This window comes from Epinephelus fuscoguttatus, linkage group LG3 (assembly GCF_011397635.1).
Source record: "Epinephelus fuscoguttatus linkage group LG3, E.fuscoguttatus.final_Chr_v1".
Lineage (NCBI taxonomy): Eukaryota > Metazoa > Chordata > Actinopteri > Perciformes > Serranidae > Epinephelus > Epinephelus fuscoguttatus.
In genome coordinates, this window is record NC_064754.1 from 21,063,258 (window position 1) to 21,088,829 (window position 25,572).

At 40.2% G+C, this 25,572-nt stretch overlaps 1 long non-coding RNA gene across 3 annotated transcripts; it reads left to right on the forward strand.

Annotated features, from left to right (window-relative positions):
* The first annotated feature begins 908 nt into the window (after positions 1 to 908).
* On the forward strand, positions 909 to 19,823 carry LOC125885707 (uncharacterized). 3 transcript variants are annotated; one of them, XR_007448925.1, is made up of 4 exons: positions 5,660 to 5,709; positions 7,844 to 8,060; positions 12,050 to 12,151; positions 19,457 to 19,823. It is a non-coding gene; the product is annotated as an uncharacterized LOC125885707 (long non-coding RNA). The 3 variants fall into 3 exon arrangements; XR_007448924.1 differs by lacking the exons at positions 5,660 to 5,709; positions 19,457 to 19,823 and adding an exon at positions 909 to 1,064 and having other exon boundaries at positions 12,050 to 14,062; XR_007448923.1 differs by lacking the exon at positions 19,457 to 19,823 and having other exon boundaries at positions 12,050 to 14,062.
* The last annotated feature ends 5,749 nt before the right edge of the window (positions 19,824 to 25,572 follow it).

The following is a 25,572-nucleotide window of genomic DNA, read 5'->3' on the forward strand; positions in this document are numbered from 1 at the left end:
CTTACAAAAATTGGCAACTGCCTGCCCATTTATTCAACTGACTCTATGTCCTTGTCCCAATACAAAAAGAAAAAAGTGGGTTAATGACCCTTTCTGAGATTCTGCCTCACCTGCACATGGAAACTGTTTGTATTTATTTATTTATTCTTTTATTTTACTGTTCCCTGATCTTTATATCTAAATGTGCAAATAAACTTAAATTTAAACTTAAACTGACAAGGACTTTGGTACTAAAAGTAACATTATGCAATAAAAAATCACTGGGAAAAAATGCTGTTTTGAAATAAAAATTGCTGGAATTAAATAAAAATGTCTCATAAATTGTACTTGAATTGTATAGTTATATTGCATAGGCCTATCTTTTCTATATTTTTTTTCCCCAAATGTTTGTTTATTCAATGGCTTACTTATGTGTTTGTTTAATATTGAACACTTTGGATCTTCAATCCATGTTTCCATGTTTACAAGCAATAAAAGGTAGTTTTGCATTACATTTGCATTGAGATAATAAAAATGCAGTCCACGATGCAGCATTGTAAATGCTAACAGAGAATAAAAGCAGACGATTCACACTGAAAAAAAAGAACAATGAAGAACAATGAAGGATGATGCTACTGCTCTCATGTCATACAAACTGAAGCTCACGTTGACGCCATCTTTGGGGATTCCCCTCATGATTTAAGAAATATTTCAGTGCTGGAAAGATCGTCTTTTCATGAAACTAGGCTTACTATGCAGCAGAAAGATGGAAATACTTTTGACGTTGGTACCAGGCCTCTCTGACCAGATATAACAGAGAAAAAAGGCTGTGGTATTTGCTTCTGCTGAGGTAGAAAGAGGAAGAGAGCCTACAATTACCAGAATGCACTGCACCGCACGCTACCGCTAGTGCTTAACCGAGTGTAACCGACCTGAAATTACAGTTAAACCTCAGCTAAAACATGTTTTACCCGGAGCTACATGCGCTTAGGAATTTGTTTTGTTACCACAAAACATTCAGGGAATTTTGGTGTGACATTTGAAAGGTGTCGGCAACACTGGAGTTGACATTAGTTGCTGGACAGGTAAGTTAACCTGTGATGTACACTGCAGCTAACGTTCATGTCAGCAAAATTAAGCTAGCTAACTAACCAACGGTTGTCATAAAACGTTAGCTTGGGAAAGCATTTAACTTACTGAAGACATTTACGTGAGTAGTATTTTCACTGTGCCTTATGCAAATCACCTGTCACTTGGGTTGCACAGAGGAAGATAACTTTATATTTTATCGTAATTATTTTTCACCTCACAAGTCTCAGTTTGTATTCTTTTTTTAAAGTGCGTCATTTAATTAAGCTAACAGGTGAAAAGCCTGAAATCTGTTGTAGCTGATGTTGTAGTTTAACTCCAAAGACTGTCTACCTGTTAGGACACCAGACATCAAAATAAAAGGGCCAATCTTTAAGATACATTAGCCCAAGACATATTTATTTCTACTACATACATTACACCTAGCTAAAACTAATGCAGTCTTTTTGTCATCTTGATTTGTTTTAATTAATAGGTGGTCAAATTACAGTGCAGGTGCAGTTCCAAAAATATGTCAGGTTTTCATTTGTGCATTTGAAAATATTATTTTAAAAAGAAAAAGTAGAAGTACAAAGATAGTTATCCTAAAACAAAACAAAAGAAGCAAAGAACAAAAAACTAAAAAAAAACTACCTATATGGATACTATTCCTTAAATATATTTACAGAAAGGATATAATAAATCTATACCGGAGGAACTATTGGACGGGAAAGAAAAACAAAAAGTTGTTCAGCATCAACACCCTCCCATCCCCTTCCCTGTACGGATCTCCATTTTCTGACATATGAATATGAGAGACTATACAACAAAATCAACCAACTAATACATGAAAATATTAATGATGCAATAATTCAAGCTCAATTTCTTAGTATGTGTGATATACTGTGTGATGCTGAGTAATAAAGGGAACGAGATATCACCCTAATCAGTGAATTAAAGACACATTCATTCATATAAATGCAGTATATTTTACACTTTTATTCTGGTATATCAACGTAAAGTTCAGGTTAAGGTTCGTCCAGGACAAGTTAAATCCAAACTAATGCAGTCCAATACAACAGTTAATGCTTCTATCATGAAGATTATAATGTTCTGTTTTCATTGAAGCTTCTTTTTCAAAAAGATGTTGATTCATCTGTGTGGTCGTTTTGGTGGTTTTTGGTGCTGTTGAATTGCACTGCTTTTTTGACAGGTGTCTCTATTATTTGACCATCCTACTTAAGGGTCGGCCGAACAACAGAAGCATCACTCTGAGTAGCACCACAGTTTCCTCCTAAATTATCATACATTGAATAAACCCCTTTTTAAAACAGTTACAATAAAAACTGAACATCATAACCTCCATGAGGACAGGCTTTACTGCAGGATTGTTGTATTAGACTTCATTAGTTTTAGCTAGGCTAAATGTAACTGGCAACCGAGTGTATATCCAGCCTTCACAGCTTTAAAATGCAACATATTATTTTTAATTTTTAATGTTGTGGTATCAAGTATGTGACATTATAGGAAGTAATACAAAAAAGTACTTACATAAAAATGTGAATACATGTTCTCCACAGACCTTTATATTTATAAAGTGGTTTCCAAACTGTGGGTTGGTGCCACCCCAAGGGCTCGCAAGATAGATCTGAGGGGCTGCAGGATTATTGATAAGATGGGAAATAAATAAGTAAAAAAACACAACTTATTTGTTTTTTCCTTACTTTTCTGTAATCATTGCCCTTGTAGTTTGAAATACTGAATATTAAAGGCCCCAGCAGACCTCTTCAAATTAAACAGTGTGACAAGGGAACGCTGCTCACAGCCCATAAACATACACAACTTAATGAAGGGCCGCAAGTAGACTGATTTCCTTTAAAGGGTCACGGGGTAAAATGGTCACTGATCTACAACATCAAGCCATAATAGGCTGCTGATACTGAAACACTTCATTACTGACGTCCACTAATGATCCGACCACCTGCTGAGCAAAATATAGTTTATGTGATTAGACTTTTTGCTGTTCGTAGCAGGAAACCCACAGGTGTAAATAATAACCTTAACGATGGCAGCATTCCATTTTGGTGAGACCGTTTTAGTCCCGGTATTGTGCATGCTGGTTCACATGTAACTGTTTAGTGGGATACCTGAAGCCATCGTTAATGTTACAAGCCACACCTGTGCTTTACTTGCTACGACAGGTCGGAATCTCCAAAGAGGTCTATTTAGAATATTTTTAGCCACTTTAATTCATACTTCAGTGACCAGAGGTTATCGCCTAGCACATTGCTAAATATTCTCAAAGCTGAATTTGTTTAACAGATAAGATGGCAGTTCATCCTCACTGTCTTGAGATTTTTTCAGCTCAAGTAGAGCAGAAAAAAGAAAAAGGGAATCAGTCTCTTTGGCATGACAACTTCTTTTATGTTTGGCTGGAACAAGGACCAAATAGACAATAAACGCCGCTGATGATCTCGCTGTCAGAGCCTGCCATTTCATATGTAACAGATCAAATTATGAGAGACCTTGCAGTGCAGTGCCGGGGCTCAGCATGGGATTAGGGGCCAACTATCTCAAGGCTGTGCTTCTCAGATAACCGCACCTAAAGCAACCTTTTCTCAAACACACAATTACCCATCCGCTCCCTCCCCCAATCCCCTTCACCACCTCCCCTTTGAATTTCATCAGGGGCTTAATTAGTATACAAATAAAACTTCCCTTATCTCCCTCTCGCCCTAATTGGCCTGTCTTTAGTTATGCCTGGTGAGTGTGTGTTAGTGTGTGAGAGAGCTGGGGCCCCTGTAATTAGGGTGACCGTGTTCACCTTTCCTCTCAGACGCACGGGTGCTCAGGCAGCCCATGGGGAAGGTGGGGCTCTACATTGTGCTGGATGCTCACATGAACGTGTATGTGTGTGTTTGAGTGAGTGTTTAGGGTACGTGTGTTTGTATGGGGGTGTTGAGGAGGGGGGGTGGGGGGTACACTCAGGATTATTGCTCTGCAATCATTCTTGGACCGTCCCAATGGTGTTCTCATGAGCCAGGAGGGCTTTGGGTGCTGCTGGTTCCCACTGACTGGAAGGGGCATCTTACTTTTTTCATTCTCTCCCTTCTCTCTGTTCCCCTCCTCTGCCCCCCTCTACAACTAAAGTGTTTATCGATTATCTCGTCCTGCTCTTCAACAACTTAATATTGGGTGACAGTGCACTGTGTTCTCACCGTAATTAGAGTTCAGCTCCGAGGTGGGGGTGCGGGGTTGCGGGGGGCAATTAGAACCCTTTGTTATTAAACTTGATTCATCTTCCTCCTGCACAGCTCTGCCCCGCTCTACTCTGGTCTCCGCTGCTCACGGATGCTTACCAAGGGTATCGGGCCATCCAGCCTCCTGAAATTGGCTAACCCGCAAATTATCATGTTTGCTGCTAGACTTCCCCCATCTGCCCCCTCCACCCTGAACCCTTCCTCCCAGGTCTGCTCTCCTCGTGATGCCAATAACACACAGTAATAACTGTAAAGATCCCCAGTCAAATCCATTCAGATGCCTGGACTTACAATCACAACAGAAGTCCACGAGAGCCACTGAGAATACACCCTTTACTGTATGGCTGCACACAGCGTTTGATCAAAGTGTTTAATGTTTCATTGTGTTATTTATCACCATACTGTTTTTTTTCTGCCTTATTATGTGTCCAGATTAATTTTAAACCTTTTAGTTGTAGATGCTGTAATTTTTACATCTGCCAAGGGGGTTGTGCTTTGTTGTTTGGTTTGTATGTTAGTTAGCGGGGTACTGGAAAAATCTATTTACAGATATCAATGAAATATCTAGGAAGGTTAGGCCATGAACCAGCGAAGAAACTATTTGTTTTTGATGGAAATCTAGTGTAGGTGCAGATCCAGGAGTCAAGCTAAAGGCTGTATTAACTTTGCAGTATGATCGTTGTGGCATTTTTGCTGCCACAGAGAACTGCATTTTAGTGAATGGATAAAATCTAGCACGTCTATCTGATTGATTGTTGTTAATATTATTAACAGTATTTTGATGCTTTCTTTATATGAAACTAAGACAAATATTAGCCAGGTTCAGTGTAGGGAGAGGCCAAATCTGCCATAATTTCTGCAGGCAACTTCTGTGGTTTAAGGGAAATCAAAACTATCATTGTAGCCCAGACCAGTGTATTTAGCATGTGATTAGAAAAGTATTATATCTCATAACATTAACACAGGGCTGGGTGAGATGGAAGAAATCCAATGTCATAGTATTTCTGACCAAAAACCTCGATATTGTTGATCTGTTCTGTACGACATCTATTGCACGTCTTTTTGCTATGGGCAATGTGGGCGACCGCCCAGGGCGCAATCTATGTGACTCGCCAGTTTTCTAGACTAACGCTCATTTCCACGTCAAGTTAGTGGAGTGGGCGCTGAGGTGCCCCTATTATCACGTTTCAACAAGCAGCAGAAAGGAAAGGCGAATCCTGCCCCTTATGGGTTGAACGGGGGTCACAGACAGGAATACGGCGGAGGCTCATAGTGCTCTGCGGTGCAAGATAACGGCTTACCAGCAACAGAGAAGTCCGACTCCAGGTCCAGTAATTTCCTCTTTCGTTGGTGTCAGGACTCCCCAGTAGTACCTGGACAGCCGAGCCGTGGCGGCACACAGGTATGTGGCGTGTCAGAGGAGAAACGCGCCGTTCACATTTCTCTCTTTGTGGCAGGTAACGGTCCACAAACCTCACCGCACTTTAGGGACTGTTCTTTACTTATGAAGGGACTGTTCTTTACTTGTAAGGGGAGGAGGGTGGCTGGTTGATTTTTATTTTATTTTTTTATTATATTTTGACCCCCCCCCCCCATGTTAATCACTTACTGATGCTGTTTTTGAAGTAAGTAATTTATTCCACTGAAATATCATTGATGCATTATAGAAAAGTAATTTATCTTTTTATAAATGACAAAAGGCACATCTGCCTCATTTTTGCCGTGGTATCGTGATACTACTCAGAACCAAGATACTTTCACTGGTATTGTACCGTGGGTCCCAATTTTGGTACCGTGACAGCTGGGGTTTGGCGGTGGGGGCTGGAAGAGGGATCCCTCCTCAGTTGGTCTTTCTAAGGTTTCTACCATTTTTTTCCCCCGTTAAAGGTTTTTTTGGGGAGTTTTTCCTTATCCGCTGTGAGGGTCCAAAGGATGCTGTAAAGCCCTGTGAGGCAAACTGTGATTTTTGATATTGGGCTTTATAAATAAAATTGATTGATTGATTGATATTGGTAATGTGACAGCATTGTAGGGTTGACTGTTGGTGCTCTTACAAATATTTATGCAATGTGATTTTTGATAAATAATTACCAGTAATGTGGATATAAAGACAAATTAAAAGAACAGTTGGAGAAGTCTGGTGAGTTCAGAAAGTGACATCACTCTGCACTGTAATGTAGCCTTTAAAACCAGGAAAAGACAACACTGACAATATTACAATATTTAGATCTATCCTTATCCAGATATCGATATAATATTGATATATTGACAAGCCCTACATTTATAATACAAAAATTAATTTGACAGTACTGACAAATTAAAAAGTATTTTAGTGAAGTATATCTTACTGTAGGATCACAGCAGCAGCAGCAGCAGCAGCAGCTCAATTGCCACTAATGAAGATTTTGGCACACCTGAAATTAATTATTAACTAGGTAAGACACTTTGTGAAATGCTGAAATATCACATACATAGAATTAACTGAATCACATCTATTATATTGTGTAACCTACTAAGAGCAGTTCTTACAATGCTCACTGTGCGTTTCAAATGAAGTGCAGCTTGCGGATCAAGGATGTCACAGATACAGTCATATCCTTTGACAGGCCACAGTCTCAATCTTAGACTATTAACCATGACAGTTTTACTTGTTGCCAATAATTTTCCTGTCTATTTCCTGTTCATGAGCATTGCACATATAGGCATAATAGACTTATTGCATACGTGTCAGTAGAGGCTTTTCATTAAATTAACACATGATATAAACATCACCACAAAGATAAATATAATGTGTTCTGCATTATGCCTTAATACAGTGAGGCCTGCTGACTCAATTGTGACTTACTTGTTAAAGGGATATTGCCAAATTGTGCTTAAGTCTGTTGTACAATGTACAGTCTGGTAAAACATTTAAGGTTATTTTTCCTGCCACCACAGTCACAGAAAGGTGCAGCAAATAATGTCCAGAATTAGCTTGTCATAAGTAGAACCAATACAAAAAAATAAAATTAAGTAAGCAAACAAACGATACTGAAAGTAGTGCTACCTTCGGCATAAGTCACAACTTGTGCTGATTTTGTTTGTGCTGTGAAGTGTGATCTCAGAATCACCTTGTGTGCTCACTGCTCAGTAATCTACTAGTTTGACTCAGGCAGACGTCTGGGCAGCGCACACTGCTGAGGATTTCAGTTATAAAAATGTGGTTTGATGGTCCTGGCAAGTTTAGAGGTCTATTATTTACAGTATGATGCAACTGCTTTATTTTTAATACCACATCTCCTTCACTTTAGCAAATAGTTTACCATCTGAGACTAGCTCATGAAAAATAGCTGCTGTTAGTAGCCTTAGGAAATCTAGTTGTTGGTGTTGTGGTGTCACTTTGAGCAACAATTTAACAAAAAGAGTGAACTTTGTTCTACCACCACCAATAAAACTGTCAACTTTGTGATCTCCATTCCTTCGCTGCACCAAACATTGTTAGTTTGAAGAGGTGATGTGAGTTGACAATTTTCTCCCTCCTCTCCCTTCCTCTCCAGCCGCCTCCCCATCCCTTTATCCCCACCCCTCCGCCCATTCTTTGTCTCCTCCAGAGTCTCCAGGAGCTTGATATGGAGCTTATGGGGAAAAGGAGGAAGATCAATCCTGGTGTCAGCAGCTCAGCGCACATCTCTCCCAGTAACGGCAGGACAAGTGTCAGCTGGAGGAGAGGCAGCCGCCATGCAGAGACAGAGAGAGAGGGGAGAGAGTGAGTGAGTAAGTGAGTGAACAAGGGGGGTGCGGGGATGGTGGTGGTGGTGGTGGGGGGGGATGAGAAAGAGAGCCCTCTGCATGGCAGCCAAGCGAGTGAGCAAGCGAGCGGCCCAGCCCAAGGGAGTGCACCTCCAGTAGACAAAAGATCAATTCTCTCCATTTCACTCTCAGCTCCTGATAACAAGCAAAAGTTCAGCAAGCCCAGGAGCTGTCTTGCCTTTGAAATGTGCATTCTGGTGTGCTACACACATGCAGTTGCACAGTTACACTCTCATCCAAATGCCATACACACAAACACACTCACACATTTAAATTTAGAGGTCCAGTGGTTTTAGGAGTGATTAGAAATAACGGTTATATTTGTTTTCTAGACATGAGAGACAATTAGGAGTCAAGTCCATAATGGAACAACAATGTGTGAAACTGATTTTCATTGGGTTTAATGAACACAGATGTTGGTGTCTTTGAAGTTCTGCAGTTATAGTCATTGACTACGTTTACATGCACAAAATATTCAGTTTTTTGCCCTTATTCTAAACTGGTTACATGGCTAATGAAAATTAATATTCATGTCTTTAATCGTGTCAAAATGTGAAGAAGTGAAACAGCTGGAGCAGCTTGGTGCCCTTTTGCTTCTTTGCATCGAAATAGGTTTTTTGTCAAAGTTTTTTCACTGGTGTCGGACATGTTTTACTGTGCAAACACAGCCTCTCTTTGAAAAAGTTAGTGTTGCAATATTTGCACATATTCCAAAACCTACTGATATCCAAATGTTTTATAATGTTTAAAAGTAGGTGTGTTTCTTCTTCCAACCAGAAGCATTGGCTTCTCTTTCGGGTATGCATTTCTGCCCCACGGCCTTGCAAACTCTTGACTTTTTGGCCTGTGTACAGTGTATTCATGACAACACACGGACCTGACCGTAAATAGGCAAGAGGCCGTGTGTCGCAAACTGAGGTAAAACCCCCAGCTGATAAGCATATTTTCAATGTGCTGTGTGCATATCCAAAGAATGGTCCTTTAAACCTGAATAATACCGTCATATCCCACATGTCTTAAGCAGAAAATGCTTGATTTGGAATATTCAAATGGAATATGATCTTTACATCTCTGCATCAAATTCAGATTATTGTCATATTTGGAGTAATAGTGGAACATTAGTGTGCGTGTGCATGTCATTGTGTCCTTGATGAGCATCTGCAACATTCAACAGTTCAGATATGTTGCTAAATGTCCTCACTGCAGTGAAACTGGCACCCCTTCCTTTGCATTTGGTTCAAGATAATAAAACAGACAGTAAGAGAAAACAGCACCAGACAGGAAGCTGTTGCATTTGGTCAGAATCAAAACATAATTTGTGACAGCGTGCCGTGCCAAGGGCGTGCGGTTTGGATCGTGATTGCGGGTAACATTGTTATTGGCAAAGGGCTACGGTCAGTCAAACCAGAAACATGCATCTTGAAGAGCTTCATTTTGTTTTTCCTGCAGACACAAGTGTTATTGATAACATTCTCATTTAGGAGAGTTTATGGAATATATTGTTTCCTTCCTGTTTGTGCTGGTACTCAAGTCACAGCACTTGTTTTTGTTAAGATGTTAAAGAGTTCCCTCAAAACCACATGTTTGTGGGTGAGCCCTAACATGTTCTTCATTAAAGTAACAACTTTTTCAAACTTCAAGATTATTGGAATAAATGTGGGATGAGATGTCACATTTATGTAGGCCATTCTCTGTCCAACACTGACACAGTCTCTTTAAATACTGTATTTCACAGTCTGAGCATCTAAACCTTTTGTATCTTCTCCAGTTCCCATAAAACTCACATTTATCTAGGTCAAGTAAAAAAAAATACCCGTCTCAAACACATTGCCAAGGTTCTGGTACATGAAAGTCAAACACCAAATTTCTTGCGAAAGCGGCTAAAGTTTATCTCATTTCCCTGTATGGTGTTACTTGATGAGTCCCCGTTGTCTATTTTGATCGTTAATCTTTCTATGAAGGTCTAGAAATCTCTGCTGAATTCCAGAGAGGCTGATGGTGTGTGACAGTTCTGTAGCTGGTTCTGTTTAAGACAACCACAAACAGAGAGCAATTCTGTGGAGGTTAGAACCTTGCCACTTCTCATCAGAGTGAAACCTAGGAAGAGGGTCACTCTCCGTCGGTATTCAGGACAGACACTGACCCCTGTACCACAGTGGAGTCTTTACACAGGTGCTGCTGGCCGGCTATTCAGCAAATGTTGATAGAGTTTAGAATTAGATTTATTTACATAGCCCCTCACAGTCCTCCTTCGTTTGGAGTCCAAATGTCATAACAGTGTCTGTGTAATGTACCCAATGATTAGGTTTCTCTCAGGGACCCCTATCCATGGCCTCCAACAGATGGCCCATACCTCTTTGTATATGCAGATTTATTCACTGGGAATGTTTACAGATATCGTCATTACATGGACATCCATAGCTAAATAGGCAGTAATTGCAGCAAAAGCTGTCATCCAGTCAGTGTTGTTTTTGTCATGTTCTGGCTGAAAGGAACAACTTGCAGAGAGGGACAGCCAGTATCACACAATTGACCTTTTACATGATTTTCAATTACTGGAGAGAGGAGAGAAACGGAGGGGTCCCTGTAGTGCAGCTGTCTCTGCTGTCTCCTCTCCAGAACATCTGCCCATCGAACGTGGCAGCACCTCCTCTTTCTCCCCGTGAGGTCGCCTGCCCTGCCCAGGATGGGCAGGTGTGCACTGGGCCAGGCCCCTCTGTCATTAAGCGGCCCAGCTGTGCTGTCACGTCTGGCATAGAGGCGGGTGTCATCCATGACCCTGTCTCAGCCCCCTTGGAGGGGCATACACAGACCTTGACAGGGCAGCTGAGGGTAAAGCCACGCATGGAATATCTATGAAGGACGACCATGTCGTCCCCTCCTTGCGCCCTGGTGGGCGCCACCTCCACATGCTTGCCTACCCTCCTGCCAAAGTGCAGGATGGGCCCTCATCAGCCGTGTCAGTCAATAAAAAGAGAGAACATCACATCTCCCCTCCTGCTGTGTCCTGTGTGTCTTTTCGAAGGAGAGTTACACACTTGGACAGAAGGACAGAGTGCTGATACACAGAGAAAATAAGAAGTACAGTATATCCACTAAAATTTCAATTCAAATATTTTTATTTGAAAATTGGCGACACAGTTTGTTCATGTTTAAAAACACTGTGATTTGAATTCTGAAAAAATCAGGGCACACCAAAAAATCCAGGGTGAAAACCAGTTTACAAACACAGTTTTTATGTCTATGTTTTCATACTTGGAATTTATGCATTTAATTATTGTTTCATATCTTACAGAAAATACTAAAATCATTTTTTTTTTTCATTTTTTTGAATTATTCATCATTCACAATGTCAAAGTCTTGGACATGAGCCTCTATGAGTTGAAGGGTACGAATTAATACCATCTGCATCTAATTAGAGAAATTTGTGAACGTGGCAATAAAAAGACAGAGAGACCCATGCACTGCTCCTTATGATGAACTAATACCACTTGGTGGACGTGTTGCCTTGGCAACTAACCCCTTGTTTTGCAACCCAAGCGTTCTTGACAGTTTTCAATCAAACTTCAATCAAGTGCTATTTCTGGTGCAGGCAGTATCTTCTCACAGATCGTCCACAGGAACGATGTAGGAAAAAAGTAATACCTTGAAACAGCTGTTTGCTTCTCAGTAATTCACAGTTTGCAGTTGCTGGTGAAATATAGCTCTTATAAATGTTTTTTTCATTAAGGTAAAAATGTCAAAGTGTTGTGTTGCTGAGTAGCAGGAGAGCAGGAGGGTAATTTATCAGCATTTATTTCCCTGTAGGCTACTCCAAATTTGCCAGCAGCTCAGTAGTTCATGCTATCGTTAAGAGCCAGCGCTATATTTCATGTACTTCAAGTACCTGATTTTGCTGTGACAAACATGTTACTAATGACAGAGATACTTACATGCCTCCTCTCTTTATTCAGCCTCTACATGTGGCCATTGAAAGACACCAGTGTCTCCAGCGAGTGAGCGGCTTGACTTGGTCCTGGGAGTTGACAGCTTAGCAGGTCTGCCTACATTTGAATGTAAGGACCTGTTTCACTTCTGGTCATTGTATTTATTTACTCCATATTTACTGAGTTGTTGATTCAGCTGCAGAATGGTAATTCCACTCAAATTCATGGTTGATAAGGCAGAGAAAGGCACAGATACTGGAGGTATGACGAGAAGTACAAGAGATTGTGGAAAACAGACTACAAACTAACAATCAAGACTAAGATCGAGATGAACACAGTGATCAACAAACAGGAGCGGAGAAATCTACTCTTTAAATGACCATCAGCGGTTTACAGTTCAGACTGTGGTAGATCCAGTCTTATAGCTGTTGTTGCCACACAGAAACACACAGACATTTGATCAGAGCTTTGGTTGGAACAGGAAAACAGATGAGATGGAAATCAGTAACTGATGCTTGGAAAGAGAAGAGGTGCATTTTTATTTCGCCTGGCCATGTTGCAGTCACGGCTGTGCCAAAAACTGATTCAGTTTTTAAAGGAGGGTAATTTGTCCAAAATGAGGGACAAACTAAATAGCTTCTCATATGCCTAATCTGAAAAGCAGACATGTTTTGTGTTGCACTTTGTAGTGTTGAGGCAATATGTAACATAAAAGTAACATAAAAAATACAGTTTTGTTTATGTGGGCTAATTATTGGTTAATATCAATACATTTATTCATAAAAAAAAAACAAATGCAAATATTGAAAATGAAGATTCCAGCATTATTTCTAAAGATGTGCATGAAGAGTGAACGCAGTAGATAGGCACAGGGGGCAACTCTTTTTCCAAAAAATGGCCAGATCAGATTAAGGAAACAATTCCAAAGACAGATACAGTAATTTTAAGTGAAAGCCAACAAGGCAAATGGCAAAGAAAGGTCATCATAAACAATGTTTTCCAGGATACTGCATCTCCCCACTATGTCAGTGTCAAGGTGAAGTCAGCTTAACCATCTCTTGTGTACAGGCCTGTAGGATGCAGTAATGTAGTTTGTAATGTACATTGCTCAGATTGGTTCTATCTGATCACAAAACACTGCATTATTTTGCTATGGCTAGCCTTATGGTCAAAATTTAATTTCATAAAAGTTTGGTATACAGTTTACACAGAGAAATGATACAAGTCAGATGTTTTTCCTTTCCAGCTGACACTGATACATCGATGATATGTCGTTATATTTGTCTCTAAAGTCTGTCCTAATAGCCTGGCCATCGCCAAAGTAGTGCTGACAGTTGTCAAGTCCTGCTTGTCTCATGTTTTGCAGCTCAGGGAAAAGAACTCTTTGGCCTGCATATTCCAAAGATTTAATTAATTATGCTGCGGTTAGTCTGTCTCCTGATGTCAAGAAAGTTATCTTTGATAGCAATCTGAGCTTGAATAACTCATGTGGATAAAGTTTAAGCTTTTTGCATGCAGAGTTTCTCTAAAATAGACTTAAAGGGATACTTCACCCACAAGATCGTCGTCTGTATATCACTCCCATCTGTTACTCACCCCATGTTAGGCTGAATTAGCGAATAAAACTTTGTTTTTCTCTCATACCTCCACTGTGGACGAAGAATCCAAAAACGGAGGAAATGCTTGATTAATTGAAGTAAAGGGGGGTCCAGTTTACCAACAGCAAAACTATATCAAAACATCCTTATACAAACTCTCACACAGCTCATGCAGTATAATCCAAGTCTCATTTGGAGTTCTGGCTTTGAAGAGAGCACAGATAAGTTTCATTTATGCTCAGTACTTCCCAAACACATTCATTGTCTCGAAAACATTACTATTTAAAACACTTCCGCATGAACAGTCTCACGCATGGACACAAACACTGGGCAAGTGTTTGTGTTTGAACTCTGCTGCTTGGAGTGCATGAGCAGAGTTCAAATGCATGTGCCTAAGTGTTTTAAATAGTTAGGTTTTAGCAAAATTGCATGTGTTTTAGGAAGTAACAAGCAAACGACTGGATAGGTGAGACTTGTATTACACTGCACGAGCTGTCTGAGAGTTTGTATAAGGATGTTTTGATATAGTTTTGCTGTTAAACATGGTGACCCCCCCATGACGTCAGTTCGTCAAGAATTTCCTCTGTTTTTGGATTCTTCGTTTACCGTGGAGGCATTTGAGAAAAAAAAAGGTTTTGTGCACAAAATTAGTGTGACATGGGGTGAGTAATTTACAGTAATGAATGATCCGTTTTGTGGGTGAAGAATTTCTTGAAAAGTCTTTGATGGAGCTACCTTCTCTGTCTCTAAAATTTGCTTTGGTGACTAAATGGGGAAAATCCATCCTAAAAAACAACTCACAAACTGTATGTTACTTCTAGAATTGTTCTGATTTGTTAATTTGAATCACTTTTTCCTTAAGGAGAGCAAAAACCATAGTCAATTATGAAACCGCTTTTTCTGCATTATGACAGTGCACGAGACACGAGCTGGAAGTCTTGTGATCAGATTAGAGGCCTATATGAATGTAACGATACTCAAACAGAGAAACACTCGACTCTGTATTTCTATCTCAAGTGGCCCCGCAAAGCTGTATAATTAAATTCACAAATATTGTAGTCTTATCTGTCATGCATTTCAAAAATCAAAACTCTCAAATGCGCATCGCTTCGTCTAAACCACACTGAATCTTCTTTTGACCAGCAAGAAATCAAGAATGTGATGTTTGTTTGGTCATTTTTGAGTTATTGGATTTTTTTCAGTGTCAGTAGTGTAATTCCCAGCCTCACCTACAGTGTATACACACACGTCTGGTGTTATTGGCAGCGCGCCTTCATCCACCGACACCTCCAGCGTCCCTGGTGGCCTTTGTCACAGAAGAAAGAGAATGATCAATATCCCAGTTAAACTAGACTTTCAAAGCTGATCGTAGGGCCTCGTTCTGGGGCCATCTTCTTTAATGAATTTTCTTTCATTCCACACAAGTTTTTAAACATCAAACAATAAATCGGCCAGGGCACAGTAAAATATTTAGATCTATTGACTGTGTTTGAAAAATGTAGAGGGCAAAAACTCTAGTGGTTTGATGCTGATACATTCTGAACACTTTAATCCACCCGAGTGTTTCCTTTTATCTGCCTGGGTTTCTCCAAAAGAGGGGAAAAGGGCCTCAAGAATGTTCTCAAAGATCCAGCAACTCTTTCTTAAAAGCTCCTTACCTTCAATTGCTCTTTTCTAACACAGTGATTCTCCATGTTCGTGGTACCAAAGCACACTTTGAAAACACACATCCATGGCACATGAAATGATTGATTCTGTGTGATGATCAGTCACATTCTCGAGTTCACCTTAAATGACAACGGGCACAGGACCTGTTCCAGAGAAAAAAGTAATTGTGAATGTATGAAATTAAATCTGTAGGTGTGATTAAACACAATTTCCCTCTTGTCAATAAAATCTCACACGTGGAAATGTGGTGTGTTACAGCACGGCGATTTCACAAAGGTGGAAAACATCTGATTTATAGCGTTGGCAGTTTATTGTTGTAACATCGTGTTTCGTCATCCTCACCCCAAAAAAACTCCTGAAACAAACCTGAAAACATTTAAAATGATACATCTGTGTGTAGTTCTTTGGTGGAAATTGGTTATGACAAAATATCTTTATTCTGCCATGAGAGGTTGCAAAAAAATGAATGCCGGTGGACTTATCTAAAATATCTCATATCTTTCAGTAATGACGGGTTGTGTTCCGATGGTACAAGACACAGATCAAAAAGAGTGTCTGAAAATAAATTATATTGTAGGAACATTTAAATAGTCTCAGTGTTGATGAGCAGAACTATGTTGTGTAACTTCAGTGCACATAAGAATTTGTTTTAGCCCACAAAAACTTCTCTATAGGTTTGGTGAAATCTGTGTTTTGTTATTTTTGGTGAAAGTCACATGAAGGTGAACGTCAGCGCCTTGGTCTGACCCCTTGTGGAGCCACTCTTCCTAACGTAGTAATAAATTGTACTGTGTGTATGCATCTCTTTGCATGACTGGTGTGTGCATGTGTGTGTTTGGCTGGCGTGACAGCCCAGCCTTGACGTTAAACATCTGTTGGGTGATTCATTCAGCTGCGGATGTGGAGTGACACCAAGGCACATCTGCCGAGGTGCGGGCGATCCCTGCAACCTGCCCCTCACAAGGCCCCTGCTTCACCACCCAAACCACTTTTCTGATGATTGCGTCATTTTCCCTCCTCTCCACCGCCGCTGGTTCACAAAAGTGACATCTTGCTTTCTCCCCTAGTTGTGCAGGCTGGAGAGCAGCAGATGCACAGCCTTGGGGAGATTTAGAAATGGCAAACACAATGAAACTCAAGAGGCTCGGAAAAAAGGCAATCCCAGATAAACCTCATTTTGTCCTTTTTTTGCCACGGCAGAATTAACATAAAGCTAAAGATATGTTATGCTTTTTGCTTTTTGAATGTAAGAATATAGTGGGCAAGATTAGTGCTCAAATAATTAACAGATTAATCAGTCAATCTGCATAAAATAAATTGCTGATGGTTTAAGTAATCATGTAATTGTGTAAGTAATTGAACAAGGAAAAAATCTAAATATTTGCTTGTTCAAGCCTCTTAAATGTGAAGATTTGCTGTTTTTCTCTGTTTTATTAAAAAAAATGAATATGTTTTGGTTTTGGACTGTTGAGGAAAAAAACAAGCAAGTTTGTTATGGGTGTTAATCACTCTTTTCAATTGTTTGATAGTCTAAACAATTCATAGACTAATCAAAAATGATATTTGACAGACTAATCGATAACAAAAACAATTATTAGTGGCAGCCCTAGACAAGATAATATTTTATTTTGACACAAAATCATCACTGGAATGTACTACATACTGATACACCTACGATAAATTTATTCCACTGAGTGCAAAGATTGAGAAATCATTTGAGTTTAAGTGACAGATGCTTCTCTTCACTACTGTGCGGGGCATTGTAATCACTTGAATGAATACAGCTTGACTAATTAAGGTTATGCAGTTGGCTGGCTCTCTCCAAACAAAGCCCAAGTAATGTGGATGGTGCTGTAGCACAGCCCCCATAGTATAGTGCAGATGAGAGCCGAGCTGATATGCTGTTCACTCTGACGTGTCAGTCGGAAAAAGTGCTGGAGAGATCAATCAGTCTAGCACTTGATTTTCAACATCACGTTCATGTTTCCACTTAGCTAAAGATATAATTTTGTTGTGAGATAATAAGCTCATAAATTGATTTACTGTATTGTCTAGCTGCAGCGCTCTCGGCCCTGCTGTTACCATGACGAAAACACTGAGGAATATGACTGTAACAAATTAAACAGAAATAGCTGATGACTAACAAACACAGCCAGTGCAGATGATGATGACTGAAATGCGCTGGATAGCCGTTCTTGAGCTTGCTGTGCATGTTTGGCACAGATAGAGTCCAAGGACGCGCAAAGGCCTTTGATCCTGTCTCTGGGGCGTCCCAGATGTTCCAGCGCAGGGCAATGTCAAGTCTGGTTTATTTGTAGAGGTAATGCCCAGCCATTATATGTACAACTCATCCATCAAACAAAAAGGAACATTTCAGGAACGCTCTTTTCTTTGCACGACTGAGCAATTGAGGTTTGTCAGTGAAGGGAGTCTTGATAGACCATAACCACATCTTCAGCTACATGTGCTCTAAAGGGCCCAGGGCACGATGTTTAGTCAGGGCACCTTTGGGACATTCCCTCTCCTAGTTATTGCAGATGTCTGAGGATATTATCTATCATCTGAAGTAAAACTAAATGTAATATTTCATTTCCATAGATGTCACTGAAGTAGAAGCTGTCCTTCCTATAATCACTGAATAATTTTAATTATAAGGAACTCATTTGAGTGCACTCTGACTGACTGATCAACTCTGAGAGAAGTCTCAACCAGTAGGTGGCAGTATGATACCTGAATCTACAACTTCTCAAACCAAGACCCCTCAATCATCACTAAGAATAAGCACCCTGACTGTTTCAATTGACAACTTGAAATATACAATAAAATCTGCTGCAGTTATTATATTTAAAGTGGTATATTTGACCATTATTATTATATTCCGTTACAGATTAAACATCCACATTCAAACGCAAAAATCTGATTTTATCACAGCATAGAATAAAATCATGCACTTTCCATCCACAAAGCTATGATATTTTACTGAGCAGAAAGTTCAGCTGGAGGATTATATTTGAAAAGCAAAGTGAAAAAAAAAATCATATGAAATAAAATACTGTAGCATCTCAGTAAAAGATCAACATGAACTTCAGGATTCATTGATTAAACTGTGAACAGCGTGTTTCCAATCACCTTTATAAAAAGTGACTAAAGTAAGTGCTCTGCTTTAAAATCACACCGGTTCTTAGACTGAATAGCTTGCCTTTAAAATAAATCTTTATGAGATACTCATAGTTGAAGACACTGAGAATGCTTTTTTAAAATTTAGTCTTGTATTTTGGGGGATTTTTCAAAGATTCTACAATTGTAAAATATTCTTTTACATGGACACATTTTGTTTTTCCTCCTTTTTTGTCCCAAACAGTAAGGACATTTTCTTTTCCTTGTGTAAATATATAAATGCTCAATGATCTTAAACCATTTCCCCTCTTTATTAATTTCAATAAAGCTGCTCGGGCAGATCACCTTCACGAGAGCATATTTTCAACATCTTTTTCCACTTTGTAAACTCAGCGCAGAATTTACGCTTAATGCTTGGAATCTTTTGCAAAATGCTTTCTTCCGATATTGACGGTATCACTCTTCCAACTGGCAGGGTGAAGGCATAGGGAGCTCTTGTAAATGCACATGTGACACCATTTCCCCTCCAACTATAACTTCAATCCCCACTGAAAGCAATTAAAAGGTAGCTGAAATCCAGAGGACCTAATGGGTTAATTTCTGGGCTTGTTGCTTCGGCAATCCTAACACAATGAATTTTCTTTGTTTGTTTAGCAACTGAGCTCAAGGTGGACTTTTTTTTATTGACTCTTGTCAAGTCACAAAATGATTCAACTTTGTGGCTGCACTGGAAACAGCAGGCATCCTGGATCAGACGCTGTGAGAGGACACTGAATATTTTTATAGCTTATTAAGTTAGTTCTCAAAATGTATTTCCTGCAGATTAAAAAAAAAACGGAAAGTGGTTGCACAATCTGCTACATTCACTGCCTCTACTCAGAATTAGAGATTTATTTTCTGAGGAGGAAAAAAAATCAATTAGTGCTAAATTTATTCATGGATTTCTGCGATCAATGCGAGTCCACTCAGAGGGGCTCGGTGGGACCCAGTTCATCCCAGTTAATGTGTTTGAAGGGGAATTACCATTGATGTTGTTTTCCCTTCCTCTCAGGTCAAAGAGCATCTTGGAGCTGTCACAGCCTGCCTGCCACACGGGAGGAACTTCCGTCCAGTCCTCAGCGTTACCCACAAGGCACCTGGACAGCAGAGAGGATGGCGTGGAGTGGCGGTTGATGTGAGGGAAAGACAACCAGGTTGGTTGGCTGAGCTGAATTTAACATACCCACTGTCAGGGAGTCTCTTACTAGAGCTAATTGTGAATCCAATCAAGGCTGGGAATACTGCCTATTGATTTACCCCACTAAACACACATAATAAACAAATACAGAGGGAATACATTATGTTTAAATTCACTCACAAATGGCTTTCACATCCACAGAATATTCATATAATCTACAGCAGCGCTCAGTGTGCTCCTATTATATTGGTCTGCGAGGTGAAAAACAGCTGTTCCTCACTCTCTCTTAATTTGCTGCAACCACTGTAATTTTAATTTACATGACCTTTCGTGACTTCTTGATTGTTTTCATAATTCTTGCATACTTCATAATGCTGCTCGGAAAGACATGCGGTGTGATCTTCTGAAATGTTCCTTCAAGGATATTCTTTTCGCTCTTCGTATTGATTTCAAACAGTTCCTGCACACAGGCTATATTTCAGGTCAATTAGACATATTTGGGCATTTGCAAATCATTTTTTTCTCTCAGATCCTGGGGCTGTAAAACTGCACTTTTGGCCCTAACAGCACTGCTCAGATTCTCTGTGGAGCTTGACATTTTGATCCGCAACAGAGACTAAATGATAACCGTTTCCTTGTAAATACTGTTGCCTGCGGGGGAGGGTTTAAATAGACCAAGAAGGACTTTTCACTCACTCACTTGTTTATATTCACAACTCATCTAAATATGGACAGCTAAAGCATCTATTATATAGTGTGCATTGCATGCAGCAGTGCGAGGCTGCGGAGCAAGTAGTGCGAGGGGAGACCCATAATTACAGCAAATTATTGTTAGTAATTTTCTAAATTCCTCTGCTTTTACACTTACAAATTATGTAATTATGACCATTTCCCAGAAAGATAGCAAATAGGTTATGATTGTTCAGTGCGGACTTTGTTCACCACATGATATAATTCCACTATCTCTTTCTGTCACTCTCTTTGTTTTGTTTTTTCTTTAAAGAGAATATCTTTAAAGGTTTTTTCAGTTCATGTATGAAAGAACAAGCTGCCTTTGTTTGAAGTGTTTGGTCTTGGCATGTGTGATCACTCTCATTAGGGCTCTCCTCTCACTGAGAGCAAAAACACTCCAATTCATTTATTTTTATTTCAAACATATCATTGACTGCTGTCTGAGCTCGCATCCACATCTAAGAGAAAGTATTTATTTGAACCTAACAAACGCCCCTCTCTTCAATAATTTTAAATATAAATGGGGGAGGAATCGATTAGTCACTGGCTGATTTCTCTGTGTTTTTCTCCTATCTCTGAGAAAAACATAAAACGAACAAATAAATCCTTTTCGCTCAAAGAGTGCGGAGATTGGATGTAATATTTATTTTGCCTTGAGAGAAAGTTTGACCCCTGTGTATTATTGTGACAACCTAAGGTCTCTGACACTTCATGGCTAGATGACAACATCTCTCCACCATTGCCGTGTATATCGTGAACCGGCAGCGCCCACACAGGGGAAGATTGACATAAACACTTTTTAATTGAGCTGCAAATGTTGTCAAAAGATGGAGTCATTATTTTAACATCCCTAAGGGGAAAATCTGCTCATGCAAAAAGAAAAAGAAATGTATAATTAATACAGCCAGTCACATTATGCCCAATGTGAGGCTGCACAGATAGGATAATATTACATTTTTACTGTGGCGCTCTGAGCCTTTCCTCAGATTGCTGATAGTGTTCAGTGCTCAGCGGCTGGCTCCAGGGAAAGATTGCTCCTTGTCACATCCTTATCAAAGAAGCGTTTTGTTCCGTCTTGCACACACAGTTCTTATTCCACAAGAAGGCCTGTGATCTCTTATACGTGTGTAGATCTTTCTTCAGCTACCCCCCCACCCCCACCCTCTCAATGCTCCGCTGAAGATCAATTGTGTTTGTACTGTATGTGAATGTGTATCAAAGAGTCCCCACAGTCAATGCCTCCACTTATAAGGTAATGTACTGACACGGGAGATTCCACGGGGACTGTGCAGAGCTCTTCGTGTACAGAGGCTGTGCAGCAGAGGGAAGGGTTGGGAGGAGGGGGAACACAGCAGTCATATAGCGTGGGAGGAGGAGGCTGGATTGATAACACACACTACTTACACAATACTATCTCACACATAGAAAACAAATATATACCTCCATGCACAGAGATGCAAACACATATGCACATACTGTGTTGTCAGTGGATGGTTTCAACATGAAGGGCTCCTGACCCGAGTGTTAGCCATGCTGGTAAATCTCCCATCGAACACCTTTTCTGTTTCACAGAGCCACGAGGGGATATACGCTGTCAGTGAGAACTTTCATAGCAGCAAAAAACACTCACCCAGTTGTTTTATTAATCCTTCAGATTTATGAAGGTAGCTGTCCATGCAGAAGGGGAATTATTCCCATGCATTTCAATATTCTATTGACCTTCTAACTAGCCAAGTTTAAGTCAGAAATCCATAGTTGCTCTTGTCTGAGAAGTGGGAAGCCCGGTGCTCACCAGCTCCTCCTTCCTGCACTCGCTCTTTTACAGCTGAGGTGGGAGGCAGGTCAAAGACAAGGCTGGGGTTTTGCTGGATTTAACCCAGCCAAAGGAGAGAAGTGGGAGGATGCAAGTGATGGTGTGTGCCTGTGTGTGTGAGTGTATGGGTATTTAATAGCAGTAGGAAGTGGGGCGCATTGTCCGTTTGATGTGTATATGTGCTTTTCTATGTGCGAGTATGAATGTGTGGATACATACGCAGTGACAGAAGGTGACCCCTGTGTCAGTGGTTTATTATGTCCGGTTCATTTGCAAGGCCAGACTCCATTGGCTGTCAGTTTTACTGCCTGACGGTGTCAGCTGGACAGTGTTAAGTCTGATGGAGTGTTTTTGCCTCTGAAGCCATCCTGAACAGGAAGGCAGGGAGAGCTATATAACAGGCTCAGTGACAGGTTCTCAAAACAGGCGGGCCATGAATATGCAAGCTCTTCCACAAACAGCCAGGAAAAAAAAAAACTGCTTGATGTGGCTGAATTTGAAAATAAGCAATTTTGCCATATTCAAGCAGCAGCATTGACACTTTCAGCATATTTCTCTGAAAGTCTCACTGTCTCTTCAATTTTATGTCTGTAGCACGAGCTAGAGGGGAGAGTTTCTTGCCTGTTTCATCACTAAATATTAAATAATGTTTCACTTTACTGTCACAACATAATGAAAACAGGAGAGGCATGTGCTAAGGGATAAAAAGGAATCATAATTGGATATTTTTGAAAAGTTATGATATTTGTGCATTTTTTAATTATGTGATATTGCATAAGTAACATGTCTTGATTGATTGGGATAAGGACCTCCTCTTAGCTCCAAATGTTGCTTCCACCCTCCCCTGTTTAATGCAAATTAAGTGAACATGTGCCTTTGATATTGAAATGATCTCACTGCTTTCCTACAAACATTTCAGCAGATGAAATGGGACCGCATGTGCATTTTCTCACTGTAAATTACATTTACCTCACTGCAGCCGCAAGCTTCGTTGGGACCCAGAGTTTATGTTTTGTTTGTTAAAAAAACAACTAATATTATGGCTACAAAACATCGGAAAACAAAGTAATACTATTGTTTTGTGAAACATTAAAACAAGTTAAAGACACAACAGATTAAAAATGTATTAGTTGGAAGAAATTTTAAAGATTATTTTTTGGCTTTTTGCCTTTATTGGATAGGACAGTCAAAGCATGAAAGGGGGTGAGATAGGGATGACATGCAGCAAGGTGTCACAGGCTGGAGCTAGACTCGCGACCCCTAAGGCAAGGACATTGCCTTCATATATGGGACACCTGCTCTACTCACTGAGCGCCCCTCTTTGCCAATTTTTAACCATCTTTGTATCATAACAACATGGGTAGTATGTGTAAATGAACTGTGATAAACTTCCCTCCATCTTGCCATCACCCAGACGTCCCTGCTCAAGCAGTGAAATACTTCTTTAATGATATCTCTCATTACGGATTCATCTTTCAGTTATTTCTTGATAATAGACTGTTTTTGTAAAACATCAGAAAATTGTGAAAAATGCTCATCACAATTTCCCAGAACCCAAAGTGACATCTTCAGAAGAAAAAGCTGCAAACGCACATTTGAGATGATGGTACTTTTAAATTTTTGGCAATTCTGCTTTAAAAGTGGCTTAAGCTGTTCACTGATTATCCAAATAATTGATGGTTTTCTGTTGAATGAATAATTGACTAATAGACTGCTTGTTTCAGATACAAAACAATGCTTTTTGATCACTCTTTTGGGAGGAATATGAACATGTTTTCAATAAAATCCTTTTTTACAGTAAATAAAACTCTCAAATGTTAAATGTCCAAACACAAGCAGCCATACACAGCCTAAATAAAGCCTAAAAAAAACACAGTCCTGGCAAAATTATGATTTTTAATCAGAACTATCCGGTCAAAGGAAAATAAAGAAGTCCAAATCGAAAATTTGATTCCAGCTTTCGGTACTTGGCGGTTTTTGCTACACATACAATTTGGTACCACAGAAGTATTTATGTTCAAAAGCCGTCCCTACAAGTGAATCATGGAATACAGAGGAAAAAGGCAGTGTAGGGGATTCACTAAAGTAGATTTATGCAGTTTGTAAAAGAAAGAATTCAATAATATTTCTCAGGTGGATATGTGCTTAAACAAGACAAATACTGTGATTAAACTGTACAAGTAATAATGTGTAGATCCCAAGAGTCACAGCGTGTCTTTTTGGGACACTGTGTTGTGTGACCCTTGAGGTTGCCGTGTGAGGTGATAACAGGACTGTGTGTGTGTGGATAGAGATGTCTTTGTATTACAAGGAGCCCACATGGTGACTGCACACAGTCCCAGTGAGAGTCCCACTGCAACAGACACAGCAGCCTCGACCTCACGGCCCGGCTCTCCTTAAGAAACAACACACCGTCTCACTAATTACCTGCTATTGTTGAGATAAGCAGTGGTAGAGTTATTGGCTCGTCCTTCCCACAACTGTCTGCTTCTTCTCTTTTCTGTTGCCGTGGTCACGTATCTCGCAGATAGCAGGCAAATCGTTCACAGAGAGACTGATAGGGATATTTTCGTGTCTCGTTCCAGGTGCATTGTAGATGGCAAATTTGTGGGAAATCTCAGGAAATCAGACGTTGTGTGGGATTTTGAGAGTTCAGGGTCAGAATGGCTCACAGTTAAAGTTTGGTCTGGCCACCGTTCTGTACGAGGGGAAAGGGTGGTGATGCTATTAACTGTACTCCTTTCCTGTTTAGAGGAAGGGGCTGCACATTCCAGGACACACACACACGCACACACACACACACACACGCACTTATGAAGACATTCTTGTACATGAGCACAAATACTTTTATGTGCACCACCTAAACAAACTTTATACTTAGTATACATTTCATAGCACATACATATGAGCATGCACTCACACATCTAAATGCGTGCGCACTCCTTCCTGTTCTGACACACTCGCTCACTCAATGACTCTATCTTCCTCTCCTACTTTGTCTCTCTATCACTCGTTCTCTCTCTCCCTTTACTGGAAGGCCACTCTGATAGGCCCCCTCGTAAGGAGAGACACACCATCCCAGCTGATTCCAGGGGGAGTCCTTCAGAGGGAGCACTTCCAGTGGCTTCAGTGCATTAAAGCTTTTACCTTTTGCTTCTAAAGGCATCGGGACAAAAACAGGCCGAGCTCTTTCTCTCCACCAGGGAGAGAGAGAATGCATTGTCTTGTGAGGACACTGATTACTTAGGAATCAGTCATCAATTATTCAAATGATGGCATACTGTATTGCCTCCACCTTTAGTGACAAGACGGCCTTTCAAGGCTGGGAAGTGCAGAGACACACCCTGCCCGGTCCACAAGAATCAATACAGGCCTGGGTAGTTTGCCTCCTCGCTTTCGTTTCAGTGTCTCGCTCTTCATACCAATGTGAATTTGGGGCCTTGGC